A 6,745-nucleotide genomic window follows, 5' to 3' on the forward strand; every position below is an offset into this window, starting at 1 on the left:
TAATGGGAATTAAAATATTTATTCTCCATTTATACCCCTAGCATTACTTTCTATTAATTTTAATATTATTCATGTGTGTTACAATAAAGTGAAGAAAATATTTGTCATTTTACAAAAGATTAGAGTTACTGAAAAATATTTCACAAGCAGATGAAAAAAAGAAAAAGATACTGAAATTAAACTTGACCCATTAAAACTCTGCTGGGATTTTGTTGAAAAAATTATCCATTTAGTCTCTGCAGATCCCCTCATAGTTTGGTTTGAATAGATGTTCGATTTATTTTTGAAAGTAGCTATTGATTCAATAACTGGGAACTGTTCCCTGTATGTAAAAAAAAATCTCACTCTTCCTCTAGTTCTCCTGTCAATTATCTTTAACACCATAGGTTGCCATGGTTAAAAAAACCAATCATTCAAAAACACAGCTAAATGACGTGATATTTTCTAAAAAAAAATAGTTGACATAATTTTCTGTGAAGTATGAACATTTTTGTAAGTAGTTGGGTGTGGCTGTGTAACAGTCTTCAAAACTAAGGAGGGCTTTGATAATTGTGTGAGCGAGCTTGAGTGTGCAGCTTTGCAAGAGAAAAAGAAGGAATTCTCTCTCTTTAAATACATGTGAACCTGCCCATAAACAACTGAAGACACAGCAAAGTCTGGCGTCAAACAGGCGAGTCAGGAGACATTAATGACTGTGCACTTGAACAGCCCGTCAGTGCCATGAATCAAAAGAAGCAAGGCAGAGGTTTACAAGGAAGTGTCTCTGCTCCTGCAGGTGTTTCTTCCATATCAAAGGTAGACCAACAGGAAACTCCAGGTCTCAAGATAAAAAGCTTTTTAGCTCGTTAGAGTAAATCCAGCCTGGATGTCTAAACCACAAGATTCAGTCTGGGCCAGCTGGGATCGCTCTGAGTATCCTCAGCCATTCCCCAAAGCTTTGTCTCAATGATAGAACTCCTAAAAAGGCTGGCTCTAACACAATGCAAGATTCATCTTGGGGAATAATCCAAGACAACTGATGCAAAATCTGTACACTGATGTTTTATGTTTTTAAACAATGAACCTCATTGGATATTTGTTCAAGTTTTGCTATAGAAGCAGAAAATGAAATCCAGCTTTTACTGTACGTACTTCTGATTTCATGCATCCCACATACTTTGATATTCACATAAATCTATTTATTTATTTTTAAATTTTAGACATACAGGCCATTTCTGCCCCCGAGCCCCTGCCGCCCAATTTACACCCAATTAGCCTACAACCCCAGTACATTTTGAACGGTGGGAGGAATCTGGAGCCCCCGGGGAAAACCCACACAGACATGGGGAGAACATACAAACTCCTTACAGACAGCATAGGATTCAAACCACGGACCTGATCGCTGGCGCTGCAACAATGTTGCGCTAACTGCTACGCCAAATGTGCTGCCCAAATTCCTTTTCATTCATTTTTATTACGCCATTGAGGCGACTCACCACAAGGCAGGCAAACCGGCAGGAGCAGGGTCGCTGCCGCTACACCATCAAAAATTAATATTCAAAGCCACTTCATATTACTTTTTCACTCTGGATATATATCTGTGAATAATGATTTACATTTCTGAATCAAATTTAATTTGATGCAAATTTGCCAGTCGTTGACAGAATCACAGATGGCATTGAGGAAGCATACAGGAGTGAGATAGATCAACTCATTGAGTGGAGCCACAACAGCAACCTTGCCCTCAACATTACCAAAACGAAAGCCCTTTTTACACAGACATCCCGCAATACTGCCGTAAAGAAGACCCTGAGGCGGTGCACATCACGACGCAGGCGAACCGGCTCTGTGTGTGACGGCCGCGGCAGCGGAGCAGCCGCGTTAAGTTGGCGCCATCGGGTTCGGGGATTCCTCGTGGCCTTGGCCATCGTGCGCGCTTTTCGGCTGTGTTATGACATCACAGTTGACATGACTCCCGCTCGCCTCTTGAAGGGCAGCGCCTGGGCTTTCAAATAAACAGTTGAAACTGAAATTCACCTCAGCTTGTGGTTTCTTTCAATTTCGCTCCTTGGAGCTATCGCTACAACCCATCATTAAGCCAGCTTTGCTGTCCCAGTGTGCCATTTTATAAAGCATGCCGGCATTCTGGAAGCAAAAGGATGTGACTTGGAACACAACAGTGTTGGTGTCAGCATCTAGTATGACGTATTATATACACATTCGCATCTTTTCCTGTCTGTTCCTGGCCTGCTGGCTCATCCTTCTTACAAAGTCGTCAATTCGGTGCTGTGATTACCTCCACTGCCGTCTTAAAGGCGGGACTACAATGACCCCCCCACCCCCATTCCATGTTTGTACCTTTTACACAGAACGGTGTGGCACAATAAAGGGGCAACATTCCTGCCTTGAAGAGGCTGTGTAAAAGGGGTTTAAGGAAATGATTGTGGTCTTCAGGTAGGAGAAACCAGGAGAACATCGAGGGGTCATCAGTGGATAGGGTGTTAACATCCCTAATGATCTGTCCTGGGGCTTCCATGTTGATTATATCATGAAGAAGACTCACCAGCAGCTATACTTCATGAGGAGATGGAGGAGATTTGGCTTGTAACCAAGGACTCCTGAAAATTTCTGCAGGGGTACTATGGAGAGAATTCTGACTGGTTGCATCATTGTCTAGTGTGGAGATGCCAATGGACAGAAAAAGGTGACACAGGATTGTAAACTCAGTCAGCCCCATCATGGGCATTAGCCTTCACTCCATTAACGACATCTTTAAGAGGCGGTGTCTCAAGAAAGCAACCTCTGTCCTCAAGGACCCTCACCACCCAGGCCATGTCCTATTCACAATGTTACCATCGGGAAGGAGCTACAGGAGTCTGAAGACGAACACCCAATGATACAAAAGCAGCTTCTTCCCCTCCGCCATCAGATTTCTAAATGGACAATGAACCACAGACACCACCTTCTTTTCCACTAATTATTTATTTTAGGGTATTTTAGCAAAGGTAATTTAAAGCGTACATGGCTGCATTTTGCTTGAAGAAGGGCTCAAGCCCAAAACATCGGTAATATATCTTTACCTCCTGTAGACAGCCTCTGCAATCGGCTGTTCTTGCCCCATTAGAATCGCGTTGGGGCAACCGTACTTGGGTCCGCGCATTGCTGAGGCACGGGACCAGCAGTAACACATGTTAATTGAATCTAGTGCTGGCCAGGAGCAGGAGCTCCTCCAGATTCTGGCATTTGTATTTCTTTAATAAAGTTCTTGGTTGTTTTTAAGCTGCTGGCTTCAAGTCTCTTCATTGCAAAGCACAATTGCAAACACCGCCTATGGACACTGCGAGACAAGCTGAGCTCCTCCAGCATTTTTGTGTTTTCACTGCAATCACAGTGTCTGCAGACTTTTGTGTTTCACCACAATGCTCCCTGATATTGTCTCACATTGCCTTGAATAATTGTAGCAGGATATCCATGCACTCAAACCCTGTTCCAATGAAGGTGAGCATACTGTTTGTCTTCCTCTTTGCTGCTACACCCATATGTCTGCTTTCAGTGACCAAGGGCACCTAAGTTTCTTTGTTCACCAATAGATCCCATTTTTCGCCACTTCAGTCATTCCCCACCTTTCTCCTTTTCCTACCAATGTGGATAATTTAGGGTGGCACGGTTAGCGCAATGCCGTTACTGCACCAGCGATCGGGACTGGGGTTCAAATCCCACGCTGTCTGTAAGGAGTTAGTACATTCTTCCCTTATCTGTGTGTATTTCCACTAGGGACTCCGGTTTCCTTCCACCCTTCAAAAATGTACTGGGGTTTGTAGGTTAATTGAATGTAATTGAGTGTCATGGGCACATAGGCCTGTTACCATTGCTGTATGTCTGTATGTCTAAATTTAAATTTATAACACCAAATGTATTCATGTTTCACAACTTCAAGGGGGAAGCTGTGAAGAACAATAGACGGGACTAGTCAGGGCAGGATATTAGTCCAGATCAAAGTACAGAGGAGTGAATCCATTGGGACACAAAGGAATGAATGTGTGTGTGGAATTCTTAAAAATGGTCCAAAAAGATAAGAGTGGGCATGTTCACTTAATAGTCAGGACTCAGATGAAACACAGGTCAAAGTGATGCCATGGGAAGTTCTCAGATTAAGTGGTCTGCAACTCAGTTGCCAGAATGATAAAGCATTTGTACTTTTTTCCCTAGAATTGAATTGAATTGTTTATTGTCATGTTTACGATCAGTGAAGAATAGCTTTCATTTTGCATGCCATGGAAGCAAGTCAACCAATATTTAAGTATAGCAGGTTGTGTCATAATAAAACAGTTTCATGGTGACCAGAAGTGAAAGAGTGCAGGGTATAGTGCTACTGGGTCAGCGTAGGGCCATCATCAATGTTCCTTCAGTGTGCACAAAAATCAGGTTGTGCAAATTTTTTTCCTATGACAAAAGTATGTGCAGACTGGATGCTTGTGCAAATATAAACTTGAAATTGTTTCAAGATAAATTTGGCACAGCCGATCTCTCATGGCTAGTAAAACTGTATTGGCATTAAATCAACTTTGATTAACTACTTGTTTAACTAACTAACTAGTTAACGGAAACAGTTAGTTAAGAGATTAGTTTCAGTAAGTATAATGATTAACTTTTACATTATTTTAGGTAACTCACCTTTTGCGTGCACATTAATTTCCTTTGTGTGCTGGTTACAAGATGTATGTGTGCACATACATTCATACAGCTTAGAGGGAACAGTAGCCATCATCTTTTACCAATTAGAGCCTGATTATCATGTTGCCCTGCCACTGCTCATGCCAATAACGATATCCTACACATGATTGTGAGAGGGAAATTATACTCCAGCCTGCTTGTGAATGCTAGGAGTGGCTACCTCTGCAGCCGATCGCTATGAGTCTTTGGAGTAATCGGGGAAGCGGCAGCCTCACCTCAGAAGGGGATGCAGAAATGTTCTACAAAATACAAGAGGCCCTCTTTTACCTTCACACCAATCCCGGGACCTAAATTCAACTGGTCATTGGCCTCACACTTGTAATCCTGACGGTGTTAGAGCAGCTTTTGCTCACTGATTACTGGTAGGTTTTGGCACAAGTTCTGGCATGTTGAATTTAATTAAGTTATTGCATTGTAATTGAAATTAATGCTATGAATCAGTTAATGGAAAATTGAAAGCATTAAAAAAAAACTAGAAAGCATTCTTTGCCCCTCTCAAAATCTTTAATTTTAACCGTGGAGCCACAAAGCTTTTGTTGTGGTGAATGCGGCACCTTTCTAACATTGGATTTTGACACAGACTTCAGTTGCTGTGAGCTTTAAAAGATCAGGAACTTCCTTTATCTCTCCTGGTCCCATTTCAGATCTAATGAAGGGAGTTCTGTCATCCTGAAAAGATGCAAATTTGAAAAGTTCGTTTGGATGAAGCAACATTTATTTTCTGTCTGTTTTATTTTCTCTCTCCGCACTGATTCTGCTTCCTGTGGTGCCTGAAGGTTCTGACTTGTGCCGAGGATGCAATTTCATGGGTTATGAAACATTATTCACCAGTACGATGGTGAAAGTTCACAAAGGAAATTGCTTTCTGAGCTCCATGAAAGAGACATGAAGTACAAAACCAGAACAGTCATTTTGAGCCTTCAGATGACACTAGTTAGACCATTTGGAATATTGCATCCAATTCTGATCACTGTGCTTTAAGAAGTGTGCGATGGTCTGGGAAAGGGTAGAAGATATTTGCTCATATGGTTTGGCAAATTAAAAAAAAATCACCTGAAGAGGAGAGACCAGCCGTTCTCAACCTTTTTTTGGCTATGGCCCTCTTAGGACTCAGCTCAAAGTTTATAGACCTCCTTTCCTGTAAAGCAGTCATTTAAATGGTTTCTTCCATACTTCTCTCCTACCGACTACATTAAAAAAACAATTTTTTAATGGTTCCAGTCTATATGCCCCCAGGGGAAAACGTATGGCTCCCATTGTGAACGGCTGGGTTATTCTTTGGCAGAGAAGGGGGATGCGATGATAAGAAGTTCAGCTGGAGGAATTAGAGATGTTCCCTTCATGTCAACGATCAGGGACATGGGTTCAAAGTAATGGACACAAGGGAGAGCAGGAAGGAGGGATACACTTGTTAACTCAGATAGTTTTATCATGTATAACTCACTGTAGAACATCTACTCTAATCTTTTAAAAGAGAACTGAACAAGTGCATGAAAGCTAATGCAATGCTAGAAATCTGAACCGAAACAGAGAGAGCTAGAAATGCTCAGCTGATCAAGCTATCTATAGAGAGGCAAGTAAAATGAACAATTCCCCTTTCATTGGAACTCGAGAGGGAATCATTTGCGAAGCTCTGGGGAATGAACAGATGTGGAGGATTATCAGGATTGTTCTACTAGGAACAGGCAAGACCTTGGTGGGTCAAGTGGAATCCCTCTGAACTGCAGTGTATCTGTAATTGTCTTGTGGTGAAAGGCATTGGCATAGATGTATGGACTGGCCAGTCCAAACCAGTAATGCTCAGGTTTTTGGTAATTAAAGCCATTTAATCACTCCATCATGTTGACGTGATTATTGTGTGCACCACATGTATGATTGCACCTGCAGTTATCTACAGGTGAGTTACCTACATATCAGTCACCTACAGGTGATTACCTACAGTTGAGTCTCCTATAACCTATGGATCATGTACAGGCATCTGAGACCAGATTCTGATCCAGGTACGTTTCTGATGATCCAAAATGCCTGGGCT

This window comes from Narcine bancroftii, chromosome 12, assembly GCF_036971445.1.
Source record: "Narcine bancroftii isolate sNarBan1 chromosome 12, sNarBan1.hap1, whole genome shotgun sequence".
NCBI classification, from domain to species: Eukaryota; Metazoa; Chordata; class Chondrichthyes; order Torpediniformes; family Narcinidae; genus Narcine; species Narcine bancroftii.